The following is a 19,644-nucleotide window of genomic DNA, read 5'->3' on the forward strand; positions in this document are numbered from 1 at the left end:
TACTTACCTTTCCTTTACCTATTACCTTTGATGAATTACCATTTTCGAATGTCACAACTCCCCCTTCATGTTTTTCAAGATTAGAAAATAACGACTTGTCACCCGACATATGTCTTGAACAGCCACTGTCTAAATACCATAAATCAGAATTTAAAGCTTTCAAGGCTGTATGCACAACATAACATTTCAAATCACTTTTCTTAACCCATATGGTTTTTGTTTTCATTCCATAAATGAAAGCAGTTCTAGGTTTTTGCAAAAATTTACAATGAGGTCGAATATGCCCTAGAATGCCGCAATGATAGCATGTCGGAACAAACCCTTTTGTTAGGTTTTTATTTGTTGGCAATTGTGTACAAAATATTCTAAGTGTATTTTTTACATGTATATGAGCTTTACACAAGTCTAGAATATCTCTGGTGTGAAGAATTGCAAGATCATTGGAGCAAAGCCTCGCGTTCTCACCGCGTTCACAAACGCGTTCGAACGCGGGCACTGCGTTCACACAGACAGAGAGCCGCGTTCACAAACGCGTTCGAACGCGGGCACTGCGTTCACACAGACAGAGAGCCGCATTCACAAGCGCGTTCGAACGCGGGCACTGCATTCACACAGACAGAGAGCCGCGTTCACAAACGCGTTCAAACACGGGCACTGCGTTCACACAGACAGAGAGCCGCGTTCACAAACGCGTTCGAACGCGGGTACTGCGTTCACACAGACCGAGAGCAGCGTTCACAAACGCGTTCGAACGCAACCTGAAGAATTCAAGCTGTCGCGTTCGAACGCACTTGGGCCCGTTCGAACGCACCTGAGATTAAGTTAGGCCGTTCGAACGCACTCGGGCCGCGTTCGAACGCACATATGAAGTTTGCAATTTATTGGATTTTCGTGAGTACGAATATGACTTGGATTTGGCTCTATCTTGGAGATCATATATAAGGATAGTGTTGCCCTAACCTAGGGTGGTGGAAGAAACATTATTGAGGGTGACTTCTTCAAGCTACATCGGTTCTTCTACCAACAAGGTTCCACTCATCTACAAGAATTTAATCTTTCGTCTTAAGGGTGATCTAGACGAAAGATCAATCTCGAGGGCTACTGAGATTTGACTTCAATCACAGGAAGCAGTGAATCGTGGGTTCTAGCGATCAAGACTGAGAGAAACAAAGTCGTTTGGATCGACGGGTTGTTTTGTGAGTCAGTCTTGTAACTGCTACTATTATAGTGATTGGTTTTGATCCGAGTTTGGATCCGTGGTTTTTTCCCGTTTTGGGTTTCTCTACGTTAAAATCTTGGCGTTCATCTCTACTTTTGTTTTTAATATTTCTTTCGACTTTTACTTAAGCGAACGAGAAATATCATTGCCTAGAGATTAGATACATACGTGTGTCTAGGGATTTATTTTTTTTCACCTTTTCTACTCACCTTTTGTCGAGGAGTGTGACTAAAGTTTACCTTTGGTGCCGTCAAAGATTCACCAGTTTGTAGATTCAACTTCAATTTTGAAGGATTCATCCAGGATTGCTTTGAAAATACGATTGATGGTTTCAGGTATTCTTCCTTTTGTATACCTGCAGAAACAAAGACAGTTTTATTATTATTTGAATTACCAGTATATCCAACACCATACCTGTCTTTTCCAGAGATATGAGCTTTTAGAATCTCGTCCAGTTTGTTCTTCCCTTTTAGAAATGTAACTTACTTATGCAATCGCTCTAGTTCAATTTCATCAGCCTTCATTTTATTTTTCGCATTGTCAAGTTGTTCAGAAAGGTCTTTGACACGTTCAAGCTCCAATTTGTACTTCTCCTCGAATTGAATTCTTTCTGGTTCAATTTACTTGAGTCGTTGAAGTAGTCTAAGATTGCTTTTCTTGAGTTTAAACGACTCCAGGTACAAGTCATTATATGTCTTTTGAATTTCAGATTCATCTTCCTCAGCCGGTAGCATATCAAGATCATCTGTACTATTAGTATCATCAACAGAGTCAGTATTAAGTAGAGAAGAGGCAAAGGCTACAAAGTTTTCTTCGTCTTTATCAGAATCATCATTAGATTCATCTGAATCATCCCAAGTAACTTTCATAGCTTTGCCCTTTCTCTTAAGACGATTAGGGCATTCTTGTGCGATGTGTCCAAAACCAGAACATTCAAAACATTGAACTTTATTTTCAGAATTCTTATTTTTCTGTTTGACATTGTTATTGCTACTACCTGTATTCGAAGTCACAGTATTCTTCTTTTTCACAAAAGTTTTGTTTTTTTCAAACTTTTCAGTATTCAACTTGTTTGGCTTCCGAAAGAATTTATTGATCTTTTTGACAAACATAGCCAACATCTCAACATCTAAATCACCTTCATCTTCAGACTCCTCTAAATTTTGTTCAACAGTGGATAGAGCTATCCCTTTGGACTTCCTCGGTTTTGAAAGACTGGACTCAAATGTTTGTAGATTTCCTACCAATTGTTCAACTTTCATAGAGTCAATATCCTTACTTTCCTCAATAGCTGTAACTTTCGCCTGAAACCTTTCTGGAAGAGACCTAAGGATCTTACGGACAATTCTATTTTCAGGAATTTTCTCTCCTAGGTTGAAACTGGAGTTGACTATATCACTTAACTTTGCATAGAACTCATCAAATGTTTCATTCTCCTCCATACGTAGGGTTTCAAAATTAGTAGTCAACCTCTGAAGTTTCGAAAGTTTTACAGCCATAGTACCTTCATGAGTTGTTTCTAAGATCATCCTGGCTTGTTTTGCTATATCACAAGTAGATATTCTTCTAAATTCTTCCGAGGAAACACAACTAAAAATTGCATTTATTGCTTTGCTATTCCAGCCAACTTTTTCATAATCTGTTTTATCCCATGACTCAATTGGTTTCTCAACTAACTCATCATTCACCATGTACATTAGTGGACTCCAACCATTCACAATGGCCATCCAAACTCTCTCATCTATAGACTTCAAATAAGCTCTCATCCTAGCTTTCCAATATCCATAATTTGATCCATCTAAAATAGGAGGTCTAATAGATGAGGGTCCATCTCTATGAAAATCCATGCCTATTTGATCTCTCTCAAAGGGTGAGAGAACCTGCTCTGATACCAATTGAAAAACCCTTAGACACACGTATGTATCTAACCTCTAGGCAATGATACTTCTCGTTCACTTAAGTAAAAGTCGGAAGAAATATTAAAAACGAAAGTAGAGATGAACGCCAAGATTTTAACGTGGAAAACCCAAATGGGAAAAAACCACGGATTCAAACTCGGATCAAAACCAATCACTATGATAGTAGCAGTTACAAGACTGACTCACAAAACAACCCGTCGATCCAAACGACTTTGTTCCTCTCAGTCTTGATCGCTAGAACCCACGATTCACTGCTTCTTGTGATTGAAGTCCAATCTCAGTAACCCTTGAGATTGATCTTTCGTCTAGATAGCCCTTAAGACGAAAGATTAAGATTTGTAGATGTGAAGGGCCTTGTTTGTTGAAGAACCGATGTAGCCTCCAAAAAGTCTCCTTAAATAATCTTCTTCAACTCCCTAGGTTAGGGCAACACTATCCTTATATATGATCTCCAAGATAGAGCCAAATCCAAGTCATATTCGTACTCACGAAAATCCAATAAATTGCAAACTTCATAGGTGCATTCGAACGCAGCCCGAGTGCGTTCGAACGGCCTAACTTAATCTCACGTGCGTTCGAACGGGCCCAAGTGCGTTCGAACGCGACAGTTTGAATTCTTCAGGTTGCGTTCGAACGCGTTTGTGAACGCTGCTCTCTGTCTGTATGAACACAGTGCCCGCGTTCGAACGCGTTTGTGAACGCGGCTCTCTGTCTGTGTGAACGCAGATTTCGCGTTCGAACTCGTTTGTGAACGCACCGCGTTCGAACTTGTTTGTGAACGCACCGCGTTCGAACGCATTTGTGAACGCGGTGTGAACTCAACAGCTTTTCTCCAATAACCTTGCAATTCTTTAGACCAGAGATATTCTAAACTTGTGTAAAGCTCATATACATGTAAAAAATACACTTAGAATATTTTGTACACAATTGCCAATAAATAAAAACCTAACATTATGTACAACATTTAGAAACCCCTCAAGCTGAAGTGACATAATATATCACATCAGATGATCTATTTATAGGACAGATGTTCCATAACTCATCAGAGTTTGCAAAAGCACTGAAATTATTTGCTATCAAGCATAGATTTGAATTAAAGCCTGTTAAAACTAACCTTAGAAGATTATTACCTGATGTAGTTCAGAGGAATGTCCATAGAAGATAAAGGCTATAAAGATTGAAAAAACCCCTAGACACACGTATGTATCTAATCTCTAGGTAATGATATCACTCGTTCGCTTAAGTAAAAGTCAGAAGAGATATTAAAAATGAAAGTAGAGATGAACGCCAAGATTTTAACGTGGAAAACCCAAACGGGAAGAAAAACCACGGATCTAAACTCGGATCAAAACTAATCACTAGAATATTAGCAGTTATAAAACTTACTAGAATAGTATAAAGCTCATATACATATAAAAATACACTTAGAATATTTTGTACACAATTGCCAACAATTAAAAAACCTAACAATCTCCCCTTTGGCAATTTGTGACAAAACAACTAGTTACAAGATATTACAAAGAATTCAAAATGAGCATTCAATAAGTCTAGAAGATTTAGCACTTCAATCCCTGCAAATAAACATATACCAATCCAAGATCAAGTGGAAATAACTTGAAATAAAAAACAATGCAAACATAAGTTATCAAGCAAGCAGTTCACAAGTACTTAAGAAAACAAAGTTCACAGGTATTCAAGCAAACTTATTATGCAGTAAATATAAACCAGTAAACTCTAATAAACTCCCCTTATGCCAACACTCCCCCTACACTAGTAAACTCCTAAACTTTAAACTCACGTCTAAACTCACACACACTCTCCCCCCTTTTGACACAAATGCCAAAGACTAGGAACTCGGTGGGAATTGACGATGAAGAATTGACAATACGGAGTCGAGTACGGTCCCCTGATAAGTTTGCTCAGCTCGTAAATCATTCACGACTGAATGAAGATCCTGCACCTGAGTGCTAAGCTGATCAAAACGGTGAGAGAACTGTGGTAACTCCCCCTCAGTGTGAGATGAGTCATCGTTAGAACTGTCATCAGAAATGTCGAGGTGTGATGAACGTCCAGCGGCGGAAGAGGACGGCTTAAGAGGAGATGACTGATCATGAGCTTGACTCCGCTTAAGAGTTATCCGATCCAACGATTTTTGCGAAGGGAAGGTTCCGAGGCATCCACTTGCACCCCACTCTGAGTGCACAAATTGGTAATAAATATGCCAAACGACAAACCTTCACGAGGCACTTCTTTCTGTGCAGCTGTTAGAATGGAATCGTAGATCACCGCAACCAAATCAATAGAAACGCCCGACAACATCGCATGAAGGAGGAAGGCACAATCCGGACTAATACTAGAATGGTGAGTCTTGGGGGTGACGTTATAAAGACAAAACAAGTGAAGCATGTGAGCCACTGACGTTAGTTTCGCATGAGGCATCATGTTTCTTTTCCAACGTTCCCCTTTGATTAACATAGAACTGACATATTCGTTGACATCAGGAAGTGGAGCAGACGATGGATACTGAAACTCACCATCAGAAAGTTGGAGTTCGGCATGAATAACATCGGAGTCCAAGTATATCGAAACCCCACGGACAGTAGAACGGATACAACGTTCTAAAACCGTGGCAACACTGAAAAATTCCCTAACAACTTCCACATATGCAGTCCCGCTCATCCGACACACGGATAACCATCCTCACTCAGTAAAGATCTGTTCGATCCCCAATTCAGAAAAATCAGAAATAACCACGGGCCGTTCACAGATAACAGGTCGAGTGCCAAAATTATGTTTGTATCGCCCTGCAGCAGTAGATATAGAAAACTTGGGAGCCGAAGATGGCGACGAAGGCGGCCTTGGTTTCTTGGTAACTGTAGCTTTTTTAGGCATTCTAGAGAAGGAAAAAAGTCGCAAGATTCAACATATGCCGAAAGCATACAAAAAAATAATAAGAAATCCAAAAATTCTAGAAACCATGAAGACCTTTAGTGAAATCCATCTTCCACTTGAAAATGCTAAGTTATCACGTTCAATCGCATAAGAAACATCAAGATATTAACTGTAACGTGATCAAAACTCGAAAACGCACGAAATCAATCAAGATCAAGAGACTTAATTGAATAAAAAATAAGAAAATTGATGAATGATCATACCTCGCAAAAAGTGAAGAAAATCTTGAAGTTTCGGCCAAAAGACTTTAGATCCGGAGGAGAACTACCCTCTAAAAGGGTTTGAAGTGAAAATTTTGATGAAAAAGATGAAGGTCTTGAAGATTTGGGAGGGAGAAAATGAAGGGTTTCTAGGGTTTGGAAGATGGAAGATGAAAACCCTTGGGTTCGGACGCAATATTTAAAGAACCCACGAGTGCGTTCGAACGCACTAGTCTACGCGTTCGATCGCGCTGACTTCGAACTCAAAAGTCTTGAGTTCGAACGCCAAATTTTCTTTTTTTTTTAATTAGTAAAAACAAAAAAAAATATTTTTGGAGATGCACTTCTAAAAAATTCAAAATAAATTCAAGACATAGAATATGACAATCAAATGAAATAAGTCATACACAGATCAATCAAATCATCAAGAGCATATTATGATCAATTCTAATGCATCACTCAAAATTAAATTAATCTTGATTGATTATAACAGTAAGTATATGCAAGTTGAGCATAGATAACATGAAACTATCTTCTTAAACAAGCTTTCCTATTTAACTAATGATGCAACATAGTAGTCAAACCGACTTAGTATAGAAAATTTTGCACTTTTCGACTTATTTTCCATAACATGATAGGAATTTTTCCTATAATTTTTTTTACTGAAACATATAGGTGCAATGATGGCTTTCACACATGAGTAGGTAGCCCTTTTCTTATAGTACAAATCAAACAATATGCAAGTAGATATTCATATATATCATTTTTTTTTTGAATTTGCAAACAATGTACTGAGTCAAACTGAACTCTAAACAAGACGACTTTCACACTAACTCATTGTAGCCCTTTCATTGATCTTTTATGAACATATTTTTGATGACTAAGCATGAGGTCAAACTGTGTAAATCAAAGTTAATAGTGAGCTATTTAAAAAATAATTCATGATATCATGCTCACTCAAGAATACACATACGTTATGAGTGCATTAAATTTGATTTCATTATTATAGAAGTTGAGGGAGTGACAAAATTAAAAATGATACAATATACTACAAGATGACAAAATTGACTATAATAACTCATAATCAAGTAAAAAATCATATTTCTATGTCAAAAATATATTTTTGAACTTAGAAGTGCATCAAATTTTTTATAAACAAAATAAAACTCTCGACAAATCTGAAACCTAAAAAAAATTTCAGAGTAAAAGAAAACCTAAAAAAAAACCAAAACGAAAAAAAAGTAACTCGCAAACTAAATTGAACACAAATCCCAATAAAATCAGTCAAAAGCACAAATCCCTAAAGAAGTACGAAGATACTCAAATCTCCGTATATCCAAAGGTTTTGTGAACAAATCTTCTAACTGTTTCTCTATCTCAACATGTTCCAGTGCTATTGTTTTGTCTTCAACTAACTCGCGTAGAAAATGATGTCGGATGTCTATATGTTTTGTACGCGAGTGTTGAACAGGATTTTCCAATATATTAATAGCACTCATATTGTCACAATAAAGCACCATAGCATCTTGTTCAATGCCGTAATTTTTGACCATCTGTTTCATCCATAGTAACTGAGAACAACAACTCTTTGCTGCAATGTACTCGGCCTCCGCAGTAGATAAAGATATCGAGTTTTGTTTTTCTTACTATGCCAAGCAACTAGATTGTTTCCAATATAAAAACATCCACCTGAAGTACTTTTTCTATCATCACATGAACCTGCCCAATCAGAATCCGTATATCCCGATATGATAGCACCCGAGTCATAAGTAAACCAGATACCTAAATCAACTGCGCCACAGACATATTTTATAATACGTTTCACAGCAAACAAAATGTGTCTCCTTAGGTTCAGACTGAAACCTAGCACACATGCCGACAATAAATGCAATGTCAGGTCTACTAGCAGTTAAGTACAAAAGACTCGCAATCATGCTCCTATATAGTGTCTGATTAACACTTTTTCCTAAAATGTCCTTACCTAGTTTGGTAGTTGTACTCATAGAAGTTCTAGTATGTTTTGCATTTTCTAAACCGAATCTAGTCACAAGATCCTTAGCATACTTGGTTTGAGCGATAAAAATCCCTCTCTCCAATTGAGTAATTTGAAGCCCTAAAAAGAACTTCAACTCACCCATCATGCTCATCTCAAAATAACTGTGCATGAGATCTGCAAACTCCTTAGCTAATAATTGACTCGTCGCCCGGAAGACAATGTCATCCACATATATTTGTGCCACAACTAAACTCTTGTTCTCACGTCTAATGAACAATGTCTTGTCCACTCCCCCTCGAGTGAACCCTGCATCCACTAAAAAGGTGGTCAACTTTTCATACCAAGCTCTTAGAGCTTGTTTTAGCCCCGTAAAGAGCCTTTTTCAATTTAAAAACATGAGAAGAAAATTTTTGATCTTCGAAACCCTTAGGTTGTTCCACATAAACATCTTCATTCAGGATACCATTCAAGAAAGCACTTTTAATATCCATTTGAAACAATTTAAATTTTAAATGACAAGCAATGGCAAGCAGTATACGAATAGACTTTAATCTAGCAATAGGAGCAAATGTTTCATCAAAATCTATACCCTCAACCTGAGTGTATCCCTATGCTACTCGTCTGGCTTTATTTCGAACTATATTGCCATGTTCATCACTTTTATTCTTATATATCCATTTTGTTCCAATTACGTTCACATTCTTAGGTCTAGGAACTGAATACCAAACATCATTCCTAGAAAATTGCTCTAATTCCTCATGCATAGCATTAACCCAAGAATCGTCTAGCAATGCTTCATTTACATTTTTAGGTTCAAAAGAAGATGTATAACAAATAAATGATACCTCACTTTGGATTTGTCGTCTTGTCTTCATTGGTTCATTCATATCTCCGATCACTTGTGACAGTGGATGATTTAGTTTCACTCTGGCAGATGGTTCTAGTACGGTGCAGTCATCTTTGTTCATTTCAACCCTTTCCTCGTCTTGTTTCTCAATTTCCAGTTCAAACTCCTTTCTAATGTCTTCATCATGTGTACCTACAGAAACAAAAATAGGAGTAGCATTAATTATATCAGTAGTGGATTCATCTATAACAACATTAGCTGATTTCATAACAGTCGAAGTGTCAAGATTGAATACTCTGTAGGCTCTGCTATTATTAGAGTACCCTAGGAAGATGCCCTCACAACTCCTAGTGTCAAATTTTGTCAAATATTCTCGATCACGCAAGATATAGAATTTACTATCAAATACTCAGAAATATTTAACACTAGGTTTCTTACCTTTCCAGATTTCATAAGTAGTCATTTTTGTACTTGGTCTTAGATAAATACGATTTATAACATGTACCGCTGTATTGATCGCCTCTGCCCAAAACCTTTAAGGAACCTTTTTAGCGTGAAGCATAACCCTAGCCATTTCCTGCATAACTCGATTCTTCCTATCAACAATCTTATTCTGTTGCGGAGTTATAGGAGCTGAAAACTCATGTTGAATACCAAGAGAATCACAAAATATGGAAAAATTTTCATTTTCAAATTCTCTACCATGATCAGAACGAATCCTAACTAGGGTAGTAGATTTTTCATTCTGTAATTTCAAGCATAATGTTTTAAAAACTTCAAAGGTTTCAGACTTCTCACGTAAAAAGGCAACCCAGGTAAATCTGGAGTAATCATCGACCATTAAGAATATATAGCGTTTACCTCCAAGACTTTTCGATTTTGTTGGACCCATGAAGTCCATGTAGACTAATTATAGCACACGGTTAGTGGTAGCTGTATTTACCGTCTTGTGTGAGATACGAATTTGTTTTCCAATTTGACACGAACCGCACACTCTTTTTAACATTTTCATCATCTTAGGTATTCTTCTTACCACTTCTTGTTTGGACAGATTAAACAATTCCTTGTTATTCACATGTCCAAGACGTTAATGCCAAAGATCTGCAATGTCGAAAGAGGCACTGTTACATTTCAATTTATGTGAAGTTCCAACAACATAGTAATTATTAGATGTTCTAGATCCATAGCATATAACATTACCATCATGATCTAGAATAGTACAATCATTTTTGGAGAATTTTACCTCATAATCTTCATCACAAAATTAACTGATGCTTAGTAGATTTGCTTTCAAGCCCTTAACATAAAGAACATTTTCGAGACTAGGAATCCCTGAAGTACTTACCTTTCCTTTACCTATTACCTTGGATGAATTACCATCTTCGAATGTCACAACTCCCTCTTCATATTTTTCGAGATTAGAAAATAAGGATTTGTCACCCGACATATGTCTTGAACAGCCACTGTCTAAATACCACAAATCAAAATTTAAAGCTTTCAAGGTTGTATACACAACATAACATTTCAAATCACTTTTTTGATCCATATGGCCTTTGTTTTTATCCCATAAATGAAAGTACTTCTAGGTTTTTGCAAAAATTTGCAATGAGGTTGAATATGCCCTAGAATGCCGCAATGATAGCATGTCGGAACAAACCCTTTTCTACTCACCTTTTGTCGAGGAGTGTGACTAAAGTTTACCTTTGGTGCCATTGAAGATTCACCAGTTTGTATATTCAACTTCAGTTTAGAAGCATTCATCTAGGATTGCTTTGTAAATGCGGTTGATGACTTCAGGTATTCTTCCTTTTGTATACCTGCAGAAATGAAGACAGTTTTGTTATTATTTGAATTACTAGTGTATTCAACACCATACCTATCTTTTCTAGAGATCTGAGCTTTTAGAATCTCGTCAAGTTTGTTCTTCCCTTTTAGAAATGTCACTTCCTTATGCAATCGCTCTAGTTCAATTTCATCAGCCTTCATTTTATTTTTCGCATTGTCAAGGTTTTCAGAAAGGTCTTTGATACGTTCAAGTTCTAATTTATACTTCTCCTCAAATTGAATTCTTTCTGATTCGATTACCTTGAGTCGTTGAAGTAGTCTAAGGTTGCTTTTCTTGAGTTTAAACGACTCCAAGTACAAGTCATTATATGCCTTTTGAATTTTAGATTCATCTTCCTCAGCTGATAACATATTAAGATCATCTGTACTATTAGTATCAACAATAGAGTCAGTATTAAGTAGAGAAGAGGCAAAAGCTACAAAGTTTTCTTCATCTTTTTCAGAATCATCATTAGATTCATCTGAGTCATCCCAAGTAACTTTCATAGCTTTACCCTTCCTCTTAAGACGATTAGGGCATTCTTGTTCGATATGTCCAAAACCGGAACATTCAAAACATCAAACTTTATTCTCAGAATTCTTATTTTTCTATTTGACATTGTTATTGCTACCACCTGTATTCGAAGTCACAGTATTCTTCTTTTTCACAAAAGTTTTGTTTTTTTCAAACTTTTCAGTATTCAACTTGTTTGGCTTCCGAAAGAATTTATTGAACTTTTTGACAAACATGGCCAACATCTCAACATCTAAATCACCTTCATCATCAGACTCCTCTAACTTTTGTTCAACTTTGGATAGGACCATCCCTTTGGACTTCCTCGGTATTGAAAGACTGGACTCAAATGTTTGTAGATTTTCTACCAATTGTTCAACTTTCATAGAATCGATGTCCTTACTTTCCTAAATAACTGTAACTTTTGTCTGAAACCTTTTTGGAAGAGACCTAAGGATCTTACGGATGTTTTCAGGAATTTTCTCTCCTAGGTTGAAACTGGAGTTGACTATATCACTTAACTTTGCATAGAACTCATCAAATGTCTTATTCTCCTCCATACGTAGAGTTTCAAAACTAGTAGTCAACCTCTGAAGTTTCGAAAGTTTTACAGCCATAGTTCCTTCATGAGTTGTTTCTAAGATCGTCCAGGCTTCGTTTGCTATCTCACAAGTAGAAATTTTTCTAAATTCTTCCGAGGAAACATAACTAAAAATTGCATTTATTGCTTTGCTATTCCAGCCAACTTTTTCATAATCTGTCATATCCCATGACTCAATCGATTTCTTACTAAACTTATCATTCACCATGTACATTGGTGGACTCCAACCGTTCACAATAGCCATCCATACTCGCTCATCTATAGACTTCAAATAAGCTCTCATCCTAGCTTTTCAATATCCATAATTTGATCCATCTAGAATAGGAGGTCTAATAGATGATGGTCCATCTCTATGAAAATCCATGCCTATCTGATCTCTCTCAAAGGGTGAGAGAGCCTGCTCTGATACTAATTGAAAAAATCCCTAGACACACGTATGTATCTAACCTCTAGGCAATGATATCACTCGTTCGCTTAAGTAAAAGTCGGAAGAAATATTATAAACGAAAGTAGAGATGAACACCAAGATTTTAACGTGGAAAACCCAAATGGGAAAAAAAACCACGGATCCAAACTCGGATTAAAACCAATCACTAGAATATTAGCAAATACAAGACTGACTCACAAAACAACCCGTCGATCCAAACGACTTTGTTCCTCTCAGTCTTGCTCGCTAGAACCCACGATTCACTGCTTCTCGTGATTGAAGTCTAACCTCAGTAGTCCTCGAGATTGATCTTTCGTCTAGATAGCCCTTAAGACGAAAGATTAAGATTTGTAGATGAGAAGGACCTTGTTAGTTGAAGAACCGATGTAGCCTCAAGAAGTCTCCTCCAATAATGCTTCTTCAACCACACTTTAGTTAGGGCATCATAATACTTATATATGATCTCCAAGATAGAGCCAAATCCCAATCTTATCTGTACTCACAAAAATCCAATAAATTGCAAACTTCATAGGTGCGTTCGAACGACCTGACTTGATCTTAGGTGCGTTCGAACGGGCCCAAGTGCGTTTGAACGCGACAGCTTGAATTCTTTAGATTGCGTTCGAACGCGTTTGTGAACGCAGCTCTCGGTCTGTGTGAACGCATGTACTTGCATTCGAACGTGTTTGTGAACGCGCACCGCATTCGAACAGCGTTCGAATGCGTTTGTGAACGTAGTGTGAACTCATCAACTTTGCTCCAATAATTTTGCAATTCTTCAAACAGAGATTTTCTAGACTTGTATAAAACTCATATACATGTAAAATTACACTTAGAATATTTTGTACACAATTGCCAATAATTAAAAAACCTAACAAAGATAGCAGGTGTTGATACATTCAGGATAAAGTATCTTATTAGACAACACGTATGCAGGAGAGGTATATCTGACAAGGATCATAAGCAATGTACAAATTTATTCATACGCGATGAAGTGCGTGAGTAGGTTCTGAAGAGTACCAAAGCATACACTTCAAAGATGATTCAACTTGAAATGTGGAAAAAAATTTGGTGTTTTAATAGGTTACTATAAGACATATCACGCTAAACGGAAGGAAATAGAAGAGATCCATGGCAACCATGAGGAATTCTACAAGTGGTTGAAGGGCTACCTCCATGAGCTTAAAAAGAGGGATTCTGATATAGTATCTAAACTTCAATGGGCTAATTGTGGACATTTTAAGCATGTATTTTGAGCTTTTGGTGCATGCTTGTGTTCATTCAAGTCACACTTGTGGCCCTTGCTCGGCATCGACGCTACTTTCTTAATTGGCAAGTTTAGAGGTTGCTTACGTGTTGCGATAAGTTTGGATGCTAATAATATGATACACTTAGAGTCTGATAGGGTACGGAATGATTCCTTTAAGATCTAGATTTATTCTAGGAAGTAGTCCGCACAACCTAAGGAAATTATTTCCCAAATATTCTCCCGTAGTTAGAAAATTACGAAACCAAATGGAATTGATTCGTAACTCCCTGATCTATGATTTTCGTATTTACACCCTTCGCTCTTCGCTCCTCTACCTAGGTTGGTGTGAGAGTCCGAACAGGGGGTCTTGTGCCTCCTTTAACATCGAAAGAAAGTCTCAAAGGTGGTCGTAGTCTAGAACTAGCAACCGTTGTCTTTGAACCTATAGAATTTTCAACTGGCGTTCTAGATGCAAACCGCCCATTTCGGTTACCCCAACTTATTTTTGCTGGTATCTTAAGAGCCTTATGCTTTTGCTCCATCCTCACGGCCTTCTCAAAAACCTCCTTAAGAGTGGTAGGACAAAGAGCACAAACATCCGCTAATATCTCATCCTATAGTCCTGAAAATGAATGTGCTCATCAATGTCGGTTCGGGCAAGGTGGCTCACAACGACTACTAACTCTAAAATGATCATCTTCTGAACCATCTTACTTAAAGTGACAGCAAAATCTTTATATGCCACTGTCCTAAATTTGCGAGTAATCCTCCTACAAAAGTCAGCCCAACCGGTAAATCTTCCACTACGAATAGTCGATCAATACCAATACAATGCCGTTCCTTGGAGGTGAAAGCTTGCCATCTAGACCTTTGCGGCCTCTGCTGTCCCTTAACAATTAAAGTATTATTCCACTTGAAATATCTAATCTGTCGGATCACCGCCTTGGAATTTTGGAAAGTCCAAGTGTGCGGTTCTCCCTCGGATAGCATTGTCGGGTTCTCGAAAGATCCTTGGTTCAGGTCTGAAACTTTGTGCTTGTTGATCTCCTTCTCTAAATCCTCAAGCATGTCCATCACCATCTCCGAAGGGATCAACATTATCCTCAAAGTGCCAATCCTCCTCATCGACGAAGCACACCAGTGCCGCACGCCTCTCAGGTTCCACCATCGCCGATCTTGGGTTGTGTATCGGAGGTAGGGTATGATGTGTAGGCATAGGTAAAAGAGGATCATTGACATTAACATGTCGCACCTAGACCTATAGGGTATTGGTTCGGTGTGGTCCCACCGCTGGTCCTTCTTGAGACATCGATTTTCGTCGAGGAGATAGCGAAGCCGATCAGTTCATGACATATTCCTTTAAAGCAATATAATCATTCTACATTGCGTCAACGCTATGCAGCAATATTTGGAACATGCCCCTAAGTTCATCCGCCAAACCCATGTTCACACCCATGGATGTCGGTTGACTCGGTCCTACTGTGGTTGCTATAATGGAATCAGCCTCACAGTTAGGGTTATCGTGGATTGAGTCTTTCCTTATCGGTGTGCTCTCTATTGGTCTCCTTGTCGATGTCATCTTCCTTATTTCAACAATTACTGGAGGTCTAGGGTTCACCTGGCTCTGATACCAAATGATCAGGTATAGAATGATTCCTTCAAGATTTGGATTTATTGTAGGAAGTAGTCCGTGCAATGTAAGAAAAATATTCCCCAAATATTTTTTTGTAGTCAAAATTATGAAACCAAGTGGAATCAATTCGTAACTCCCTGATCTACGATTTTTGTATTACGCCCTTCGCAGATTCTAACTGCAACTGGGACAAAAATTTGATATAGTGTAGATGATGGTGGTGGTGACGGGTAGAGTGGATGTTTGGATTATGGATGATAATGGAGATGAGGGTGGATGGTTTATGTTGTATTAAGGGATAAAAACGAAGGGGAAGAAGCAGTCGAGATCCTAAGGAAGAGGGAGGACTCGACAGATAAGGGAGATTAGAAGTTAGGAGAGACCTTGCCAACGGTAGAGGTGGTAGGTTGGTGAAGAGGGAGGAGGGAGATTAAGGTAGAGAGAATAAAGAGAAGATAAAAGGCAAGAAATCAATAATCCAATAGCATCCTAATTTTGGCTACCATCCACACCTTTATAAAGGCTAGCCAACAAGCCAAAATACAATTATTAACCCTAATTCTAGAAGATTCTCGCCGATCGCATTCGAACTCGCAAAATGCGTTCTCTATCAATGCGAACGTGATGCAAGCGTTCGAACGCCTTCGAACGTACATTTCACATTCTCTGTATTTGCGAACATGATGCAGACGTTCACAAATGCATTCGAACGCGGCCCCAACCGCGGTCAAACGCGACCTACAAAAAAATTATTTTAATAAAAACAAATAACTAATGCAAGATGAAAAGACCCTAACTAAATATTTTTGATGGGTTACGGTACCAACTGATAGGCTCTGATACCAAATTGATGGGATCTGGTACCAACTCATAGGCTCTAATACTAGATTGATAAGCTACGATACCAAAAGATCAACTATGGAATGATTCCTTCAAGATCTGGGTTTATTACAAGAATCAGTCCGCGCAACCGTGGGAAAATATTTGTCAAATATTCTCCAATACCAAGTGGATTAGATTCGTAACTTCCACATCTACAATTTTCGTATTTATGCCTTTTATAGATTTGAACTACAATTGGGACGAAAACATGAAATAACATGGGTGATGGTGGTGGTGATGGGTGGAGTGGATGTTAGGGTTATGGATAGGTATGGAGGTGAAGGTGGATGGTGGATGAGGTTAAGGGATGTAGACGAAGGGAACGAAGTGGTCAAGATCCCAAAGAAGAGGGGTGACTCGATAAACGAGGGAGGTTAGAAATTAGGAGAAACCTTGCCAATGGTAGAGGTGGAAGGTTGGTGAAGAGGGAGGAGGGAGGAGGGAGAGAGTCTAGAGAGAAGATAGGAGGCAAGAAATCAATAATCCAATTCCATAATGAATTTGGTTGCCATCCACATACTTATAGATGCTAGCTAACAAGTCTTAATAACAATAAGTAACCCTAATTCTAGAGGATTCTTGCCAATCGCGTTCGAATGTGCCCAATCGTGTTCGAACGCACAAAAGATATTCTCTGTATGTGCGAACGCGATGCAGGCATTCGAACTTGCCCGACTGCGTTCGAACACATTTTTCGCGTCCTCTGTATTTGCAAACTTGATGCAGGTGTTCACAAGGGCGTTCAAATGTATCGTGTTCAAACGCAACCTATAGGAATTTTATTTTAATAAAAATAAACAACTAACGCAATAAGAAAAGATCCTAACTAAGCGTATCAACCCACCATGCTTCCCCCACCTTGCCCTCAAGGTGTAAAGTTGGGAAAACGCTCCAAAATGTTAGTCTCCAACTCCCAAGTCGTCTCATCGGATGGCTTGCCAAGCCACTCAACTAGAATCTCCATCTCTAATCTGGTGCTATGTCATCGTTGGCGTCTAGCAAGTACACAAATTGGCTCTACGATCTCTATCTTCTCCAATGGGTTTGGTAGAACGGATCCAACGACCTCACTATCTCCAATCTGCTTCCTCAGCAATGAAATATGGAAGACAGGATGCACCCTCGACCCCTCCGATAGCTCTAAACGATATGCAACAGGACCAATTCGCTCTAACACTCGAAGCGGACCAAAGTAGTGATGTGCTAACTTTTGGTTACGCATCGGGCATAATGTCACCTATTGATACGGTTGCACCCTCACAAATACCCAACTATCGATGTCGAACTCGTGCCCCCTATGGCTGCGATCATAAACTTGCTTCATGCGGTTTTGAGCAAGTTTAAGATGGGCACGCAGCCTCCTCAATTTGGCATCTCTATCTATCAAAGCTAAGTCTACCTCCGTCTGATCTACAGATGCTATTAGATCATAAGCGCGTAATGCCGGAGCCGTGTGTCCATACACAACCTCAAATGGAGTCATGTCAATGCTACTATGGTAGGTGGTGTTGTAAGACCACTCCGCCCATGGTAAGAACTCCAACCATCGTCTCAGCATCTCTCCAACAGAGCACCTCAAATACTGCTCAATGCCTTAATCGACCACCTTGTCGGAGGTGCGCAAATAGGACGGAGGTGGACTTAGCATTGATGGATAGAGACGCCACATTGAGAAGATTGTGTGCTCATTTTAAACTTGCTCAAAACTACATGAAACAAGTTTATAATCGAAGCCACTGGGAGCAGGAGTTCAACATCGATAGTTGGGTGCTTGTGAGGGTGCAACTGTATCGACAGGTGACCTTACGTCCGATGCGAAACCAAAAGTTAGCACATTGCTACTTTGGTCCGTTTCAAATGTTAGAGAGTATTGGTCCTGTTGAATATCGTTTAGAGCTGCCGGAGGGGTCGAGGGTGCATCCTGTCTTCTATGTTTCATTGCTGAGGGATAATGGTGGTGGTGACGGGTGGAGTGGATGTTAGGGTTATAGATGGTAGATGTTGTTTAAGTGATAAAGACGAAGGGGAAGAAGTGGTCGAGATCCTAAGATAGAGAGAGGAATCGATAGACAAGGGAGATTAGAAGTTACGAGAGACCTTGCCAACGTTAGAGGTGGTAGGTTGGTAAAGAGGGAGGAGGGAGATAAGAGTAGAGAAGATAGAGAGAAGATAGGAGGTAAGAAACTAATAATCCAATAACATAATGATTTTGGCTGCCATCCACACCTTTATAGAGGCCAGCCAACAAGCCAAAATAACAATTATTAATCCTAATTCTAGAAGATTCCCGTCGATCGCGTTCAAACATGCCCGATCGTGTTTGAATGCACAAAAGGTGTTCTCTGTCGATGCAAACGAGATGCAAGCATTCGAACGCCGCGTTCGAATGCGCCTAACCTCGCTCGATCATGCATTTCGCGTTCTCTATTTTTACGAACCTGATGCAGGCATTCACAAATGCGTTCGGATGTGCCCTCAACTGCAATCGAACGCGACCTACAAAAAATTTATTTTAATAAAAACAAAAAACTGATGCAATAAGAAAAGACTCTTACTAAGTGTTTCACCATCGCATTGAGATTACTCCTATAGCTGAGCTGGCTAATGTACTATCCTACTAGTACTTATTTGTGCAAAAGGAGATTACAAGGCTTGCCAAAAAGATGCTAGATAGTGGAATTGTCCAATCGAGACGGAGCTTGTACTCATCACTAGTGATCCTAGTGCAGAAGAAAGACGGCACATGGTGATTTTGCGTGGACTACTGTGCACTCAATGCCATCATGATAAAGGATAGGTTTCCTATTCCTATCATTGAAGAACTCTTGGATAGCTATTGGGGGTCTTTTACTTCAACAAGTTATACTTGTGTGCTGGCTACCACCAAATCTGACTAAGACTCGAGGATGTGCACAAGACTACATTTCGCACACATGACAAGCATTATGAGTTCAAGGTCATGCTTTTGGACTCACTAATGCCCACTCCACCTTCCAAGGGTTGATGAATGACATCTTTAGGATATTATTGAGGTGCTATGTGCTTGTCTTCTTTGATGACATCCTTGTGTACAGCCGCTCATGGAAGGAGCATCTAGTCCATCTCTGGAAAGTGTTGTAGATTTTAAAAGACAATGGGTTGAAGGTGAAGGAATCCAAGTGTTTATAGGGCTAGTTAAGAGTGGAGTATCTTGGCCACATCATATCAGTGGCGGGAGTGGAAGCTAATCCCTCCAAGTTGCAGATAATAGTGCAAAGGTAGATTCCAAAGACACCGAAAGAATTACGGGGCTTCCTTGGATTGACAGGCTATTACCTCTGGTTTGTTTCCAACTATGGCAAGATCGCCACCCCCTTGACATCACTAATGAAGAAGGGGGAG

This window comes from Typha angustifolia, chromosome 2 (assembly GCF_048772165.1).
Source record: "Typha angustifolia cultivar Huaian chromosome 2, ASM4877216v1, whole genome shotgun sequence".
Lineage (NCBI taxonomy): Eukaryota > Viridiplantae > Streptophyta > Magnoliopsida > Poales > Typhaceae > Typha > Typha angustifolia.